The following is a 20271-nucleotide window of genomic DNA, read 5'->3' as shown; positions in this document are numbered from 1 at the left end:
ATTACCAATATTTCATTTTATTTTGTTTTGTGCTGTGTAAGATAGACACAAGGAAGGAAGATCTTCTTCCCAAGCGTTGGTTAACTGCACCAGTTCCACTAGCCTATAAGCACCATGAGAACAGAGACCCTGTCTATTTTGTCCTCAGTGCCTTGCCCAGGGACTAGTATATCCTAGGCATGCAACAAATATGTATTATTTTTCTATTGAGCATCTTCTGTGTACCAGGAACTATATTACATGCTTTGCATATATTTTCTTCTTTAATACTCACTACAATTCTGACACCAAGTTCTGATGTGTGGGGTTCTCACCGCACACCAAGCAATTCTTAGACACCAACTGAGTGCCCCACAATTCAACTCAGTTCCAACACTATCTGCTTGGAGATAGTGTCAGATCCAGTGGCTTAAGGGGTCCTACAAGACTGCCCCTCACTTCAGAGGCCAATCTCAAGCGCAAGTTATCACCTGTGCTTCTGACAGCTATAGATCCAAGGTTCCCACAGCCTACTCTTTGGTCTGATTAATTTGTTAGAGTGGCTTACAGAACTCAGAGAAACATTTTACTCACTAGATTACCAGTTTGTTATAAAAGGATATGACTGAGGAAGAGCCCGGTGGTAGAGATGCTTAGGGCAAGGTATGGGGAAAGGGCACAGAGCTTCCAAGGCCTCTGGGTGCACGACTCTCCCTGAAGCCCCGTGTTCACCAATCTGGAAGCTCTCCAAACCCCATCAATTTGGGTTTTTATAGAGGCTTCATTACATCAGCATGATTGATTAAATGATTGGCCACCAGCAATTGATTTGACTTCCAGCCCCTCTTCCCTCCTCAGAGGTCATGGGGGGGAGGGGGAGACACAACTGAACGGTCAGACTTTCCAGTCACCAGTCACTTCTGGCAACCAACCCCCATCCTCAGGTGCAGTCCCAAAGTCACCTCATTAACATTACAAAAGACACCTTTGTTGCTCCCATCCCAGGAAATTCCAAGGGTTTTAGGAGCTCTGTGCCAGGAACCGGACAAAAACCAAACGTATATTTTTCATTATATATCACAGTATCACACTCACACACACACACAAAAAACACATTTTAGGAGTGAGGATGGTTTGGAAAGGTTAAGTGGCTTGTTCAAGTTTATACTGCAAGTAAAGTAGCTAAGGCAGGAGTTAAACCTAAATGGGTCTGTAAATCAACTATACCTCAATATTTTAAAAATAATAAATTTTTTAAATATGGGGGAAAAAACCTAAATGGGTTTGGTACCAAAGGCTAACCTTAAATATGATACTATACATCCTTCCTATATGTAGTTTAATTTTCCAGGGAGATAAATTTATGTAATAGTGAAGAAACTTTGTATTCTATTACAAGTTAATCACTAAAATTATGTTGCCTATAAGTTTAAATTATATATAATGGCCCATCTCTGGGAACCCTGCCTCCCAGGTAATGAGCTTTAATCTAAAATACCTTTGTTTACCTCACAGGAAACATCCTGACCAGGCCCACCTGTGAATAACTGCAGGATGGAAGAAAGTAACACATCCCCTCCAGAGTCTGCCCGGAGCCAGGACCTTACCCTCTCCCTTTTGGTATAAAAGAAGCTTGAATTCTAACTCGGGAAGATGGTTCTATAGGACATTCGTTTGCCATCTTCTCGGTCTGCTGGCTTTCCAGATGAAATGGCTATTCCTCGCCCCAACACCTCATTTCCTGATTGATTAACCTGTCGTGTGGCAAGCAGTATGAACTTAGACTTGGTAACAAATTTTGGTGAAGCCAGCCAGGAGCCTTGCTGCTGTGGCCAGTCTGCCCTGATTGGGTTCCAGTAAGGCCCTAGCAGCTACTGGGACCTCTTGTCCTGAGGATCTTCCCTTCAAAATTACCCGAAGCGGCACCGGCTGCCCCAGCACTTGGCAATTGGAGCAAGGAATGGACATCTGGGAGCTGACAGGTTCCATACAGTAGGGTAAGTCGCTCCAGGGTGTACAGCCAGAAACTTTATTTCTTCTCCGTTTGGGGCTTTCATTCTCCAGAATAGACCGGTTTGTTTTGTATTTGAGTGCGGTACCCTGTTGGAGAGAGAAAGTGATGGCCGGACTTTCACCCAATTTGTGAAGCAGTTTGTTTATTCGGATGCCAGCATTTCTGTGTGCCCTTTGTGCTTTGTTTGTCCTGTATTTAACAATGCTTGGCCACAGTAGCTGTTAGGATCTCCACAAGGGGTTTAGGCAGGGTTATCTTGAGACCCAGTGGACCATGTACTGTCCCCCTTGCTGTGTTAATTACATCGTTTGTGGTCTCCTGTGTTGTTGGCCTGGATCCAATAGCTCTCCAAAGAGTCACGTTGCATGGGGGTTGAGTTGGTGGTTCTTGTGCTGTGTAAAACCCTCAGACCAAACTTGAGGGTTTATTTAGGATTTTCTGTTTTGTTTTAGTACCATTTCTCCATTTACAGACTGATGTCAAGTGGAGGAAAGGAACAGTAACAAAAAAACCTGTCCGTTCCTGTCTGAAAGTGGGACATTCTCAGGGACAGGAGAAAGGTTCCACTTTGTTCCTAGAATCACCAAAAGCCCCATCCCAGAATTCAGCCCAGTTGGTTGATGCCAAGGCAAGAGGCATCCTTTTAATGGTTGGAGATTATCAGTTGCTATTTATGGTTTTATGGTGGCCTTTGGGTGGCTCAGTAGCTATTCTGTGAAGGATGGTGAACTCCTCTATGTGCAGGCATCTGTGCTATTACATCAGGGTGGGGAAAAGTCAGACAGTTGTCACCTTATGGTAAAAGGAACCCAAGGGAAAATCTGTCATACAGGAAGGAAAAAGAAGGGAGTGAGGATGAGGCTATGTTGCTCCAACCTCCGGCCAAGCCGGCTGTCCCTGCTGCCCCAGCTGTTACGGCAATATATCCACCCCTTCCCCACCTCCCATTCCCAGCCAGCCCCAGTTCCCAACACTGGGGCTCAGGGAATGGTTGAACTGGCTCCCCTTCCTTATAAGGATCAACTAGAAAATCCTATGTTAGTTCCTGGGGCACAGGGGCCTGGTCTGGTATCCCTGTCTAAGACCTGACAGGGCACCCAGTTTGGGCCAGGAACCATTCCCGAGGCAGGGCAATTTCCCTTATGCTGTATCCCAGAGGGAGCCTACATGCAAACAGCCAGGGAATAAGCATACCAGCTCCACCTAACTGACCCAAATGGTGCACCTGAAGCCCCCTTGGCAGTACCCATAGCTGAACTAAGTTGGGACCCAGTGAGGGAGGAATGTCCTTATTAGAGCACTACCAGAAGTGCATCTTGGTAGGGCTTTGAAAAGGGGAACCAAAGCAAAAGAGTTTGAACGAAATTCAGGAAATTCAGCAAAAACCAAATGAAGACATCTCTGAATTTTTGGAAAGAATTTATCAGGCCTACAGATGTTATACTGATGCAGATCCCAAGGCCCCTGAAAATACTAGAATGGTAAATTCAGAGCGCCTCAAACATCCGGAGAAAGTTGCAAAATTGAGATGGTGCATTTGGAATGAACCCTTCTCAGTTGGTAGATGTTGCCGTTAAAGCGCTCAACAACAGGGAACAAGGGCAGAAGAAAGAAGATGCAAAGGGGAGCACCATTTTTCTGGCATTGGATTCCCAGAAGGCAAGTAACCCAAAGAGAGGTGAGGCCCCCACTGGGGAAGGAGCAAAGCACCCACTGTAAAGAGGAGGAATGTTGGAAAAGAGATTGCCCTAGGCTAAGTAGGAAGGCAAACAATAAAAGACAGGAGCATCTCGTATGGTAGAAGGAGAGGGGCACATTCATCTTCTGATGAATGGAGAGGTCCAGGGGCTTTGGATGAGCTGATTGACTTTCTGATAGACTTCAGGCGCAGTATACTCTGTGGTAAACACCAAGGTGGCGCAGAAAGCATCTCAATCCATCCCAATCACAGGAGTCTCTGGAGTAGAAGATCGTTCATTCTTACAACGTCTAGAATGCCAACTAGGAGACCTCACCCTGAAACATAGTTTCTTATATATGCCAGAGTGTCCAGTCCCTCTTTTGAGCCAAGATCTTCTTTGTAGAAAAGGACAAAGAGAGGCCCAAAGAGTAGGGTTTCACTCCTGATCATACCTCACCTGCCTGGAAACGTAGAGCGCAAGGAATTGTTTTGATCCCTGAGGCTATGCGCAGTCATAACAGTACCCATCACCGGAGAGATGCCACCATACCATGGATTCAAAAGTACGCAATGGGGCCTAACCTACCAAAAGACCATCCAGCGAGGCACTCAGAATTGCATGATTTGTGCTAAAAATAACCCAAAGACTGCTGTCAGACCTCCCAGATGGGAGCTCAACACAGAGGAACCAGCCCCACTGAGGACTGACAAATAGACTTTACTCAAAGGCCTCGAGCTGCAGGAAATCTCAGATACCTGCTAGTGTTTGTGGACACTTTTTCAGGATAGATAGTAGCATATCACACCCAGGTAGAAAAGCCTCCGAAGTGGCTAAAGCCCTCCTTAAGGAAATTAGCCCTTGGTTTGAGTTAAAGCATTGCAGATTACCCAGTTTTGATGTGTTTTATTGAAAGAGTCATGTCTAAAACTGAGCCCACGAGAAAAAAATTTTTTTTCTCCTAAAAGAGTGAAATTGTAGAGACTACTAGGTCGTTTCCTTTTTAAATGATCTCCCCTCCTTTAAAAAAGAAGGGGAAAAAAAAAACCAAAACTGTTGTTTAATGTCCCAGAAAGTTTTTTGAAACAAGCAGTTTGTCCCTTTTTTCTAAGCACAAGGCCAAAAAATAGGAATTATTTGGCTTTCTCTTCTGAGGCAGATCTGTGTAAGCCTAGCCTGAGAAAATCCTCCTTGCCCATTAACTAAGGGAGCTGTCACAAAGGAATTCTGGGAATCATGATATGCATTTATACACAAACCATCTGAAAGGGAAACAAAGCTTGACCTGGTTTTCTTCAGAACGAGACCACACTTCTTTTTTTCTGCTCCCTTTAAAGATGGGGGGGCGGGGAAACAGCTTCAAGCCAACATTGCTATCTTCTCCTAAATGCTGTTAACTTGAGTCACCAAAAGGAAGATGGTTAGCTATCTGGTATAATCTGATTTTATAGGTATTTTGACTCTTGATTGAGTAAAAACATGTTGCTTATCAAAAGAACACATTTACTAATAATAGATCATCTTTGCTGAGGATGTCTAAGGCTCCTGGCCCTCTACCAAGCACTGTATGTGCCAGTTTATTTAATCTTCAGAACCCTGAAAGGAAGTGCTATGGTGAGCCCCATTTTACAGATGCCTAAACTGAGGCTTAGGGAAGTTGAATAAGGTGGTTGGGACTAGAGCCATTACTCTTGACCACTGGGCTCTAAACTTACAACTCAGTTATGGAGCCAGAACAAGAACCTGCAAATATATATTTTTTAATTTTTATTGAAGTATAGTTGATGTACAATATTATGTAAGTTACAAGTGTACAATATAGTGATTCACAATTTTTAACGGTTATACTCCATTTATAGTTATTGTAAAATATTGGCTATATTCCCCACGTTGTACAATATATCCTTGTAGCTTATTTTATACCTAATAGTTTGTTCCTCTACTCCCCAACCCCTATATTGCCCCTCCCCCTCCCCACTGGTAACCACTAGTTTGTTCTCTATATCCATGAGGCTACTTCTTTTTTGTTATATTCACTAGTTTGTTGTATTTTTTTAGATTCCACATATAAGTGATACCATACAGTATTTGTCTTTCTCTGTCTGACTTATTTCAATAAGCATAATGCCCTCCAAGTCCATCCATGTTGTTGTAAATGGCAAAGAAGAACCTACAAATATTTAATAACACCAGTCAGCATACGCTGTCTGCCAAATAAATGGGATGAACCACTATCTACATGGAGCCCAGAAAGGGGATGCTTTCACTGCAGCAGAGACCTGAGACTAGGAGGCAGAACTAAAAGGAGGACTGGCTTCTGGTTGAGTGGATATACTGATGCTTCCACCAATAGCCTCCACTGAGGAACAGTAGTAAAAACCTCTTCAGCAGGCTAAGAAGGAAGTTATTTTTTACAAACACTTTATGTTGTTCTCTATGTGTGAAACCAGCTTTATGAACAGGCATTCGATCCTAGGAGATGTGTATAGAGAAGCCATCAGTTTGCCGTTGGAAATCTCTTTAATTCTCCCCCTTCTCACCCACTAGAGGAGTAGGTTCTTGGATTTCAAGGCCCTTCTACTGCGGCCATGAGTTTTCTGGGCTGTCAGTTTCTAGTGAAGGAAATCCTAGAATAAATGTGGCCGATTATATGCCCTTATCTTGAACAGAAAGAGGAAAAGGTCTTTTTTCTTCTCCCATTTAAAATTGTCATATCTTCTCTGCAGTTTTTGGCAGACCTTTCAGGAAATAAGTTAGACTGACAATTTGGAGATCTCAGTAACTTTCTGGGCTACTTTATTTATTTTTAAAATTTATTTATTTATTTATTTATGGCTGCCGTGGGTCTTTGTTGCTGCGTGCTGGCCTTTTCTAGTTGCGGCGAGCGGGGGCTACTCTTTGTTGTGGTGTGCGGGCCTCTCATTGCAGTGGCTTCTCTTGTTGAGGAGCACGGGCTCTAGGTGCATGGGCTTCAGTAGTTGTGGCACGTGGGCTCAGTAGTTGTGGTGCACGGGCTTAGTTGCTCCGCGGCATGTGGAATCTTCCCGGACAAGGGCTCGAACCCATGTCCCCTGCATTGGCAGGTGGATTCTTAATGACTGCGCCACAAGGGAAGTCCTCTGGGCTACTTTAAAATATCCACTGTATTATGAATACAGTCTAAAATCATTGAAACATTGATTCTTTGTATTTCAGTAAATACAACAGCTGCCTTGAATCAGAATGAGGAACAATAATCAACTGAGGGGAAAAAAGGAGGAATTTTTATGGGAGCTAAAATGTCTTATGTGACAGAAATATTTTAATAACTGCCAAGCACCTTACCCCATGCAAATATTGACTTCAAAGAAGTCACAACATTAAAGTTTGTTATTACGTCCTCCTTGCATCCTACACAGAATATAGGACTTCAGTACAGTTGGATAAAAAAAGTGTTGACCACTTAACACAGCAACTGCAGTAGCCTGGGCTGCAAATATGCCCTTCCTTCAGGGGTGCACATGTAGCCTATCTTCGGAGGACAGATTTGAAACAAAGGAAAAGGAAGTGGTGAAGACAACTTCATCTTCAGATGTAGCAACAAACAGTGTGCAACCAAATGGGGATTTAAGGGGGTCTTGTATTTTACACAATATGTCGCCCTTTGCTTTTTTTGGGTTCATTTCATGCAAATACAGTAAGATGTCAGAGCTACAGACAATTTACATGTGAGAACTCTCTGCTACCTAAATCGAAGCCTATGCAAATTGTACACTTCTCCTTAATCTCACCATTGATCAGACTCTTTGCCAGCCACTAAACTGTGACAAAACATCTCCTTTATTGAAATAACACGTTAGCATTTCATAAATGAGTCCCAAATATTTGTGAGCTATTTTCAGACATAGTATTTATGAAACTATTAAAAACTCATTACTCTTGCCATCTTTTTTATGAGCTGAGTATTAAGCACAGGTTATTTATATCATGGTCCTAGAGACACTAGTAATTTTGGTCTGGGAGATATTTGCATTTAAGATATATCATGCAACTGGCATAAGTTTATTTATTTAGCATTATGTTTATACACTTATCTGTTGGTAACAAGTCTAGCTTGTTCTTTTAAAGGGCTGTGTAAAGGGAATATATCATGTCTTTATTTGATGAATGTAGTTGAAGTGTCTTATGCTTTGAAGTGAGAACAGAGCAGTGTCTGGAGAAATCTGAGTTGGACGTTTACTCTCTCCATTAAACCGGACCAGGAAGGAAATAGGACCAACCCCAGGACAAAAATTATCCTGAGGTCTTTCCCTTCTGTAAAAAGAGTCTCAGACTTCCCGTTCTGTGTGGAATAGATGGAAAACATGTTAGAACTGACATACACATGTCAGAGAGAGAAGAAGAAACATCTTGGGGCATCAAAAGACCCCCGGGTGTGAGAGCATCAGCATCTGGTCCGAAGTGTTACACACACTTTGTTTTCTCCCAGTTAACTTCAAACGACACACGTGTGTGTGTGTGTGTGTGTGTGTGTGTGTGTGTGTGTGTGTGTGTGTGAAGCCAGCCTGAATGATGCTAGCTTCCTTGTCCATGTGTCTACTGTCTCATTTTTCAGAAGCTCTTGCCTAAGACCAGTTTTGGGCAGTGGCCTGAGTATGTGAAGCGGTTATACTGATGGGTGTACAACCATCTTAAAAACAGTCCAGGGCGAGTTAGACGGTGTCCAGCAGAATTGGTAGGAACCCCTGGTCTTGGAAGCCAGAGTCCCTGTTCCTGGTGCTCTAGTTGTTTTCCTTGATTCCTGATCCTGAGAACCAGACCCCTCTGTCCTGGATCATTGCCTGCAGCCATTGCCTTGGACTTCTGTAGGCTTGTTTCTCCACGCTATAATTTTGATTTGCTAAGTAGGTCCAAACTGGCAATAACAGAGTGAATCCTACATACCAAAACTTAATCACACAAATGACCCTAGACCTCTTCCTTCCCCGACCTGTCACATCCAATTTATCACCCTGTCCTCTCAATTCTACCTCCTAAGCCCACGTGGAATCTGCCCTGGGGGCTCCAGGCTCACCGTCTTCTCACCTTAGGGTCTAATGACCTCTTACCTGGATAACTGCACAGGGTCTTCTCTAGCCTTCTCTGCATGCTCCCCCTCCAGCCCCTCCTCTCCAGAATGCTGAGGCGGGGATGCCCCAAAACAAAACAGCGATCATACCTACGCCCCTGGATAGGATAGAAAGCCCTTTCTTGGTTCTCCATGGCAGCTCCCCATGGCATCGAGAAGGATGTTAATGCAGCTGGGTGTGCCCTTCAGCATCTTTCCAGTATCCCCGGCCCCTCCCTGCCCTGTCATGCCTCGACCACACCCACGTGAAACCCTTTATGCCCCAGGCCCCTGCGCATACAGACTCTGAGCTCGCTCTTTTCCTTCGGGCACTTGCTCTTTTGTACGTAGCATTCGCTGGGCCCTGGGACCCTGCTTCTCCCCTGCTTCTCCCCTGCTTCTCGTCCTGCAACTACCAGAGCATGCGTCACACTGTAGACTCATGGAGACAAGGCAGAACAAGGGGGATGTGCGTAGCTGGTATAACTGTCAGAAATTCTGAAGAGAACACATGGCACCATCCAAACCTAATCTGAAAGAGATGCTGTTATTGTTTAAAGCAAGTAAAAGAATAAAAATAAGGTTTTCAAAGAACTGGAACTTTTGAGTTCTAGCCTCTCAAGAATAGTTTTTCTGTTCAAACAAATGACTACTGGACTATCTCTCCGGCTCTTTCTCTCTCCTGAAGGTGCCTCTCTCAGCCCTAATGACTGCAGGATAACAGTGTGGAAGAATATTTTTTCACCCTGTCCTCTGTCAACCTGGGTTTTGTGTGTACGGCAAGGCCACAGTCACAGCTTTTATATGGCCAACATGAATTCAGAATGGACAGACCTTTCCCCCCAGACATACAAGCAGTTGATAGCCACACAATCAATCAGGTTAAAGGACACAAGAAGAAAATAAAAGTGTGACATTAGACGGTATTTTGAGGAAATATCTAGTTGACAAGTCAGATAGATACCCTGGCATTTTCACCTCTCACCCTCTGAAGGGTTTAGTTTCAGTTCCTCCTCTGCCCTCATCCCTGTCTCTCAGTTTAGACTGAAACAATGAAGAGATGGAAAGATCAAACAAATAGATCTTTGTGAAACACCAAAAAGAAACAAAGAGGAACAGTGGGGTCTTGAGGTGGGAGGAGGGGGCAGAGACTGTGTCTGCTTGCCTTCCTGGCTCAGGGGGTAGAAGGAGAAGAGATGTAGCCATTGACAGGAGTTAGAGGAGGGCTGCCCACCTCCCCCCATCAAACCCTAATCCCAGCCCATGATGATGGGCTGCTCTTTAAATACAAGAGTATTCAATTTAGAAAATCGTCTGCTGATATTGCAGAGTGACTCTGGGGCCAGACTGCCTAGTATGGATCTTAGCATCTCCACCTACCGGTTAAGAGGTCCTGGACAAGTTTCTTAACCTTTCTGAGCCTCAGTCTCCTCATCTTTAAAATGGACATGAAATTGCACCAACCTCCCAGGATTGCTCTGAGGATAAAGATGAGTTAAGATAAAACAGAAAGCATTCAGAAGATTTTCTCAAGAAATGGTAGCTATTATTATGGTAAGCAAGATACGTAATTATTTTGGGCCTTGGTTTTTCAATCTGTAAACTTGAATTTGTTTTTACCAACTGGTCACTTTAAAAATTGCGGTATGAAAAAGCTGGGAAAATATGAACTAACACGTCAACTTGGGAGACGTATTGAGAAAGACTTCATAGTCACGAAAGCGTTTAACAAACAAGAAAAAAATAACCCTGTCCACACTTAATCTCACTTCTTTCAAACACTTCTCCCTACAGATAGCGTTCATTCTAGCTGCTCAACACATCAGCAGGCAGAGAAGACAACCATCTGCCTTGAGGAGATAAAAATGGAGTTTCTTCATCAACCCTCCAAGTTCCTGTGAAATCCAGATGAGAGGCTGAGTTTGTGGTCTTGTTGGCCAATCGTCTGAAAATTTAGAAGCTAACAGCTAGCTAGAATTTTAGTACAGACAGTCCCCAACTTGATGATGGTTTGACTTCGCGATTTTTTTGGCTTTACAATGGTGCAAAAGCAATCCAAATTCAGTAGAAACATACTTCAAATTTTGAATTATGACTTTTCCCTGGGCTAGTGATATGCGGTCCAATCCTCTCTCATGATGCTGGGCAGGGGCCATGCCTCCCAGTCAGCCACAGGATCACGAGGGTGGACAACCGATACACTTACAACCCTTCTGGACCCAGACAACCATTCTGTTTTTCACTTTCAGTACAGTATTCAATAAATCACATGAGATAGTTAACACTTTATTATAAAATAGGCTTTATGTTAGATGATTTTGCCCAACTGTTGGGTAACATAAGTGTTCTGAGCATGTTTAAGGCAGGCTAGTTTAAGCCATGATGCCCTGGACATTAGGTGTATTAAGTGCATTTTCAACTTTCATGAGGGGCTTATTGGGACGTTTCTCCGTGGTAAGTTGAGGAAGATCTGTACACTTTATGTGCCAGCTAATGCATTAGCTACATTACATGTCCACCCACAGGAACCTTATGAGTAGAACTATGGTTATCCCATTTGACAGAGGAAATACTAAGGTGTAGAAAGGTTGAGTAAATGGTCAGGTCTGTCTGACTTCAGACGCTGTTGGCTCAACCACCGTATTATGCTCCCGCTTTTGCTCCTAAGTATACTGGATAATGTTATTTTTTTACTGTGTAAGTGTGTTGGGTGGGGGAGATTTCCCCCTCTACCCTTCTTGAGTTTTTGTGGCTGGACTAATAATAAAATTGACACAAGACAGATTAACAGGAGAAAAAGAAACAAATTTTCATTTATACACACAGAGGTCTCAGGGAAATAGGACCTAGGAAGTGGTCAGAGCAGACAGCTTTTATACTTTTTAGACAACAAAACAATAAATTTGTGAGAAATTGACAAGGCAAAGAAATTCAGTTTTTGAGTGCCCAGTAAGTGAAGAATTTAAACAGAGTTTGGGCTTGGGGTCGTAAATTAAAGAAGTAACCGGATTTGTTTATATAGGTTTCTTGGCCTGTATTCCCTATCTCTAACGTTAAGGGTGTCCTTCCACCTCCAGATGCAGGGAAGTCACCTTTTTTATGGGAGATTTATTTCCTGCTTTCAGGGAGACAGAAAGGAGGATCACAATGTCCGTCTTGCATTGGTCATTTTTTAAGTAATTTTAATTCAAAATAATCTGCCATTGTGGCATATTTTTGGGTAGCCTGCCCTGAGCTCCTGAGCAACATTTGATATTACTAATTTTGAAGTATTTTTCAGTTGCCAAATCCATATTCTAGAAATCATTTACGGATTTACTAAATGTGCTTTCCTGGGAAGGCCTGTCCTTCTGAGATGACATCTTTTCTACATTTGTGGATTAAATGCCCTTTTGAAAAATGGTCTCAGGCTGTGCTATAGTCTTGAATGTTTCTGTCCCTCCAAAATTCATATTTTAAAATCCTAACCCCTAACATAATGCTATTAGGAAGTGGGGCCTTTGGGAGGTGATTAGTTCATGAGGGTGGATCCCTCATGAATGGGATTAGTGCCCTTATAAAAGAGGCCCCACCTCCTAATACCCTCTCATTAGGGGTTAAGTTTCAACATAGGAATTTTGAGAGAAAACATTCAGTTCATAACATGGTATTAGTAGAACGTAAATTTTCCTTCTTTTTAAAGAGAAAAAACAAAAAACCTCTTATGGATCTTGCCAATTATTTCTTTTAATGGATAGACTAGAAAACTAAGAATATTACAGCATCCTTTGCAGAACCTTCACTAGTTATTTAGACTGAAGACCTCATGTCTCTATCATCGCTCTCTTTTCTGGAATCACAAGAACTTGCTCATACATCTTGTTAAAATGAATGGTCATAACTTGACTTGAACAAATCAAGTGAAAAAAGATCTTTTTAAGGCAATTAGGGAAATTAATTATGGACTGAGTCATATGATACCAAGGAATCATTGTTACTTTATAAGGTATGATAATGACATTGCTGTTATTTTTTAAAGTCCATATTTTTTAGAGACAGATACTGACATATATAGGGGTAAAATGACACATCTGGTGGGTTCCTTCAAAATACTTCAGCAAACTGAAAAAGTGAAAGAAAAAAGGGAGAGATGAAGCAAACACGTCGGTCTTAATAATTGTTTAATCTGGGTGATAAAGAGGCATTTGTAATTATTTTAAATTTTTCATAGTAAAGATAAATATAATCATACGTAATTATTCAAATCATGTTGTCAAGTACCAATATGTTTTTTCCATTATTAACTATGTGGACTTGAATGATTTCCTCTTCTATGAAAATGAGGTGAGAATATCCAATTTGTAGGTTGTTTTGGGGATTAAATGAGATGCCTGGCCCAAAAGAAGTATTCAATCAATGTTAGTGCCCTACCCTCCACTTTTCTCCCCCCTCTCCCAAGCTGTATACAAATTCAGAATCATAAAATGATATTTAGGTAGTAGCTATTCACTTTTACCAAAGGAGGTACTATGGACTCTTAAAAACAACAAACTTCTCTAGTGTAGCTATATGATTCAATTTATAACTATAAAACATAAAGACAACTTTGTAGAAACATAATTTGTGTAAAATTAAGATATTGTTGGAATAAGAAATAATTGTCATTTGACATGGTGGTTATAAAAGTGTTGCTCCAAAATTAAATTTTTTAGAAATTCTGAATATTTTCAAAGTTCTAGTTTATTAAAATTTTTGTAATAACTATATTTTATTAGTTTATGCAGCTAAAGTGTAGCTTATTATGTGGCTGGAAAAATCCTTCAGCCTGTATCACAGTTAAGTTGCTTAAATTTCTTCTTAATACAATTTTATGAAGCTCCTTTGAAGTTGTAAGTGATGCTGAAAACTTAGCAACTTTTCTGTAGCAAAAACAAAAAAATAGGTTTCTCTATTGCTATAAATAATTATTAGTAATTTCCATAGGTATATTCACTCTTTTTATTGGTGTAATATGTTAAGGTTCTTAATGAAATAATAAAGAATAATGTCTAAATTAGAGAAAAAAGATCTTTGAAAGGTTTGACGAATCAAAGCTGCAAGGGACGCATTAAGAAGAAAACTGGGGCTTCCCTGGTGGCACAGTGGTTGAGAGTCTGCCTGCTGATGCAGGGGACACGGGTTCGTGCCCCAGTCCTGGAACATCCCACATGCCATGGAGCGGCTGGGCCCATGAGCCATGGCCTCTGAGCCTGCTTGTCTGGAGCCTGTGCTCCGCAATGGGAGAGGCCACGACAGTGAGAGGCCCGCATACCGCAAAAAAAAAAAAAAAGAAGGAGAAGAAGAAAACTGATCCAGAAGATATATTTTTCCCTAGCTTATTTCTCAGATCATCCTATTATTGATTATTGAGTGTAAACACAGTGCTATAAAAGGTACTCAATTTTTTTTTTTTTTAATTCACAAAAGACCAAATGCGTTTACTATGCTTTTGCCACATGGATATTTTAAAATTTTCAATTAAGACCTAACATTCATCATCTTCACTAGCACACTCGTGTGTCCAGACCCTTTTAAAGGGCATTGGAACAATTTCATAAGTTAAATCCTGTCAAAAATAACCTATCAGGCAGATGACAAAAGGAACCCTTGCTTTGAAGCTTGAAAAAAAAAAATTGCCTTTCACTTTGAAAAATCATCTGTCTTTAGGATCTGTTTCATGTTTCTTCAAACGTTTCATGTCAACCTTTCCCCAGAGCAAAATCTGAGATGAAGTTGAGTAATTTATTGTCATGCTTTAAACATGTTATATTTATTCTTCCCTTTGATACCTTTTTTTCTCTGAGGTCCTTGGAAACACTGAACAATGAATTGACTCTTCCTGTGGATGCTGGGAAAGGGGACGCAATTAGCCAAAAGTAAGGAATAAGAGGTAGGAGACCAAGAATGGGGAAAGTGGAAGGTAAAGTTTCTGGGCCTCAAAATAAAAGGTCAACCCAGAAGTAAATATTACGGATATCAACAGGGGTAGGGCCCTTGCATCTGGTGTAACTTAAAGAAATCAAACCAAGTCCAGTAGTCTGTTTCAAACTGGAGAAGAGAGGGAAAGGCCTATTTATTGGCTGTCACAAACTGTGGTCAGTAGGTTCTTTCCATGTTTGTCTTTTGTCATCCTCATGACAACGCTGTGAAATAGTGCCCCTTTCTCAATATGCAGATCAGAGACTGAGACTCGAATTATAAAATAGCTCTTACATGCCTTTTGTACCACAGCAGAGCTCCGTCTGCTCATTCTAAAGCCTGTGATGCTCCCCTGTCAGAAATCATCTTGCTGGAACATCAAAGTCCTGTTCTGTCTGTGGCCTGTTATTTTACTCAACTGTGGTCCCAAATCAATCAACAGCATATGAAAGAACAGATGTAAGAAAATCCTGGAAATTGAAGTCTTTTAAGACATAAGTTAAAGAAAATCAATGAGGAAATGCATCCAAATGGGACAGAGAAAAAAAATCAGTATATTTGGTGAGTTGGTTTAAATGACCCATTTATTATCCATATTCATGGTTCTTTATCTTTGCTTGGATCATAGGACCCTTTGAGATTCTGATGACAGCTATGAAGCTGCACATTCACACAAATGTTCATAGGGCTTAAGGACCACCACCCAAGTTTATTTGGGTTAATAACCCACACTCTATATTATTCAGAGTGTAAAATACATTTAAATGTGATAATGTTTATGCATGTAAATTAAGGACTTTTCAGATAATTTTATGTACTCTGCAAAACAAATTGCCTGAAACTTGACTATTGGAGATCGTACAACTTTTGAGTGGACCATTGGTGATTTGCATAATTTTGGACCCATCAATGTCAAGTGTTAACTTGGGCCTTGGACCGTAAATCCATCCATCTTAAAGAAACCACATTAGTAGGGAGCCATATAGGAAAGCTGTTGTTGGCATGTAAAAACAGTATCGCGGTTACTGCAAACAGTATCATGGCCCGCAAAGCTCTGGCGAAATATACCCCAGGGTGAATGCGAATTCCGTTGTTAATTTCACTTTCACCTGTTAGATGAAGTGACATCTTTTTTTTATAAATTTATTTATTTTATTACTTATTTTATTTTATTTTATTTATTTATTATTTTTGGTACGCAGGCCTCTCACTGTTGTGGCCTCTCCCGTTGCGGAGCACAGGCTCCAGACGCACAGGCTCAGCGGCCATGGCTCACGGGCCCAGCCGTTCTGAGGCATGTGGGATCTTCCCGGACCGGGGCACGAACCCGTGTCCCCTGCATCAGCAGGCAGACTCTCAACCACTGAGCCACCAGGGAAGCCCACTTACTTTATTTTTTTTTGACTGCATTGGGTCTTCATTGCTGTGCGCAGGCTTTCTCTAGTTGTGGCGAGCGGGGGCTACTCCTCGTTGCGGTGCATTCTCATTGCGGTGGCTTCTCTCGTTGCGGAGAATGGGCTCTAGGCACACGGGCTCAGTAGTTGTGGCTTGCAAGCTCTAGAGCACAGGCTCAGTAGTTGTAGCACAAGGGCTTAGTTACTCCACGGCATGTGGGATCTTCCTGGACCAGGGATCAAACCCGTGTCCCCTGCCTTGGCAGGCGGATTCTTAACCACTGTGCCTCCAGGGGAGCCCCATGAAGTGACATCTTAATTATTTCATGTAAGTTAGTACATGACAGGGCAGGCCTGGGCCAAGGGTCCAAAACCCGACAACCCCCAAGCATTGAATGCACTGGTTGGCCCTCTCCCAAGGGAGAAGGAAGTTGTGAATGGAATAAGGACTTCACCACCCACCACTGCCTCTCTTCCCTAAAAAGTGAGAAGCAGCTAAAAGAGCACAGGAGAAAAGTGAGCCAGCAGATTGAGACAATAAGACAGACTCCACAAAAAAAGATGGTGGTGAATAAGGTGGGGCAGAGTAATCAGCTCTGCAGACATTGTACATATTCCTAGGTTGCAAAAAATTGGTTTGCAAAAGACAGCACTTTAGGAAAGTGAAACTGGCAAGTTAAATTAGTCTACTTCCGTTCAGTGTTCTTACTTAGCTTTCCACATTTTTATGCAAAGCATCTATTACTTAATAGTACCACCAGCAAGGCGTTTTCTAGCGTTGGCTCTGCCACCAATTTGCTTTGAACACTCAAGAACTTCTCTTACACATGAAGGGAACTAACAGGGCTCTCCAGTTTTTCTAGTGTTCTGAGAGTCTGTAATGCACTGCAGATACATATGGAAAATTTTCCAGTGGTACAACAAAAACAGGAAATAGGAAACTGCTGGACCAATTCAGATGAGGGTTATTCTCCACCCCTCCCTGCCTGAAGTAAGGGGACAACTAGAAGTTGGTCTGCGGGGCTGCTGGGGTCGGGTGCGGGGGGATTTGGATGTTTGAGTGGATAATTTTTTTTCTTTTCTAAACTAAAAATGAAAGCCTTGAGACAAATTCTCAAAGTAGGCAGTTTATTCCTGGCACCATGCTACTCTCTGCCTTTCTGTCCCAACTTTGGGGCCTCCTGGCTATATATTTTCTCCAGTCCTTCCCACTCACCCCCCATGAAAGCATGGCTGGGACTTTGCAGGCTCAGCAAGCCCAGCCCTCTGAACTGCTTCATGTCTCAAAATTCTTCCATAACCCCAGCAAACTTGGTACCCTTTATTTTTTAGATACTTTAAGAAAAGCAACCTTCTTGAGCCAATTTGCACTGATATGAATGACTAAGAGTCTTTTAACATTCAAAGGCATTTGCATTTTTTAACAATATCCTGGAGAGAGAGAGAGAAAGAGAAAGAGAGAGGAGAGGAAGCCAGCTTTTCAACAGGTAGGATGTTGGGGAAAGTAAAATGAGATTTTAAAAGAGAAAAAAAAAAGGCTTTTAGTTTGAGAGCGATCTGAGCATGTGAATGCACCAGATCTACTGAAGGAGATTCTTATACCTGCTTTACATGGTCCCTTTTCCTCCTCCTTTTCTGAAACTGGAGAGGCTCTAAATGCTCCTTCCTGACCCCCTCCCTGCTGCTTGACAGCTTTTATGGGAGTAGCTGAGGCTCCAGCATGGAGATAAAGAATAAACATTTGCAATTGTCTGTTATTTATAAGTCAGGAACTGTTTGTATTTATAAGCGTTCTAAAATTCCACTTCTAAAATTGTGACTAATAACTCCTTTCTCAAATATCATGTTAATGTTTAAAAAGCAACTCAAGAAATGGAAATCATCCCTCTTTGAACCGTACCGTTTTGCTCCTAACTCTGTTTCTGATCTTCTGAAAAACTCAAATGTGGAAGAAGAAAAAAAACACAGAAATTAAAAGATATTCCTGGTGTCTGATTAGTTAAGAATTAACAAGTGCACAATTTGGGAAACCACCCATATTGCAATCTTTCTGTGTCCCTTTGAGATTTATAAAAGTGATTTGGAGGTAATGAAAACAGGATCTGCAATTTTCTAGAAATTGCCCAGTATTGAAAAAAATATATGTATACACACACACACAGAAAGTATATGTGTGTGAATATGTATATGCATGTATATATGTATACATATGTATATATTTGTGTGTATATACATATATAGACACATACAAATATATTTGGATTTTACTCTAAATCTGTATATTTTATCCTCCAGCTCACCCCACTCATTTTAATTGATAACATCATTTTGTAACCCTTTGCATTAGAATAATAACATTTTAAAGCTATTGGTTTTAAAATAGATCGAAAACAGCAAATATGCTTAACACTGGGCTGAAACTGAAAGTTGCAGCTTTCATCCTTATCACACAGTTTTATTAACACCAAAACTTTTAAGCTGTTATGTAAATAACTGTCAACAGAAATAAAATATGTGATTGCCTTTGCTCATGACGTGGACATGATTTGAGATCTGATTCAATCTGTGCTCTAGCAAAGGTTATTTCTATCATAGACCATAGGAGCAATAACCAGAATACCAAACATATATATTGTATTTCCAGATATTTGGAATTGTACTAATCTGAACTGTTAAAGGGTCCTTTTGCACTGGATCAGCAAAAGGTCAACCTGCTAAAGTTGCTAGACGGGAAAGCTGTTTAGGTGGCAGAGCCTTCATCAAAAACTTAAGAAAAGACAGTATAGTTTTTTCTTGATTTTTTTTTTTTTTTTTTTTTTTTTTTTTTTGGTAGGCTCTCATCCTCAATGATAGAAGCTACATTAAGGAGATTTAGGAAATTGTAACTAGTGAGACAAAAATGTACGAAAGGGCAAAGGAAAATAGAAAAGGTCCCAAGGCTTTCTTTTGTCTATGATAAGCTGTTTTTTTCTAGTGATGTAACCTTCCCTTGGCTTTGGGCTAGATCACCGTTTAACAAACATACAGTCTCCTCTTCAGCAGAGCCATGTGCTCTGAAATCCACACTGTTAGCACTAGGAAGGCACATGTTTTCTCTGCACAGTCCAGACACAGGTTGGATCCAGGGCATCAGAATTGGGTAGGAAAAAGAGTCTGGAGTCAGAGATGACTGAATTCAGATCCCACATTTGCCATTCATGAGCTGTGTGACCAAGGGCACTTTCCTGAGCCTCTGTTTTCTCATCTGTATGATGGGGATAAGAGAACCTATCTCATAGGTTGTTGGTGTGTTAATGTGCGTGTTGCACCTAGCATATAGTGGTATGGTGGCTGTGGTTCTTCTTAGAATGGCCGTGATACAATGACACAAGAGCTCTAATGTACCCTAATCTACCTTTTATAATCTGTGAGGATTTCATGGCTTTTGTGCATAGGACTGTTTTTCTGGATGAAATGTCACATGATGGAATAACTGCAGTGCCCTTTATAGGCTCTTCAAACAAGCAGCGCTGGGAATAGGAATGGGGCAACGTAATACTAGGTTTGAACTCTCACCTGATAAGTTACTTTTAAATGTTACCAAAATGGTGTGTCGAAGGGTATGGAATTTGTTCCCTCTTGATTGTCTCCCATTAGAAGTCCTGGGTTTAAGCCCAATTCCACCAGCTATTAGCAGGGTGATGCAGAACAAGTACCTTTACATTTTGAAATTTCAGTTTCCTCATATGGAAAAATACCATACTCATATTTCAGGGCTGTTATGAGCATTAAAATAAAATAGTGTAGATAAAAGAGCTGTGTAAGCTGTACAGTTCTAAACAAATATGATTACATTTGTAACAAAAATTAGTCATTCAGCAATGATATTCAAACCTTGTTTTAAAATTACTCCCTAATTACAGAGTTTAATATAAGCCAGATCTTTCTCAAAGCTCATCAAAGATAATTGATGTAAAGAAATATCTCACCTCATTTTAAGGGGCTATGGAATAAGGATTAGGATCATTGTATCAGGAAGGCTCTTCTTATTTACCATGCTGTGTGAAAGAAGTCTTTTTCATATTTGAATTTTCAAAATAATTAGTACAAACCCAATAATGAACTCATTGAGTATGACTGCTAGTCAAAATGATTGCCTTTTTAAAAATTCTTTTTTCTTTATTTCAAAAAGCATACATACAC

The 20271-nt window shown here is 41.1% G+C and overlaps 1 long non-coding RNA gene across 2 annotated transcripts in view; it reads left to right on the top strand.

Moving 5' to 3' along the window:
- Window positions 1-18833, top strand: part of LOC141278108 (uncharacterized) — a 123735-nt gene extending 104902 nt beyond the window's left edge. The window contains exons 3-5 of one of the 2 annotated variants that reach the window (XR_012330420.1): window positions 1495-1976; window positions 10553-14666; window positions 15008-18833. This is a non-coding gene — a long non-coding RNA (uncharacterized lncRNA). Of the gene's footprint in view, window positions 1-1494; window positions 1977-10552 lie in introns of both variants that reach the window. The other variant, XR_012330419.1, reaches the window with a different exon arrangement.
- Window positions 18834-20271: the final 1438 nt, after the last annotated feature.

This window comes from Tursiops truncatus, chromosome 2, assembly GCF_011762595.2.
Source record: "Tursiops truncatus isolate mTurTru1 chromosome 2, mTurTru1.mat.Y, whole genome shotgun sequence".
Classification (NCBI taxonomy): domain Eukaryota; kingdom Metazoa; phylum Chordata; class Mammalia; order Artiodactyla; family Delphinidae; genus Tursiops; species Tursiops truncatus.
The sequence above is the reverse complement of the archived record's forward strand: the minus strand, read 5'-3'. Positions and strand labels throughout refer to the sequence as shown.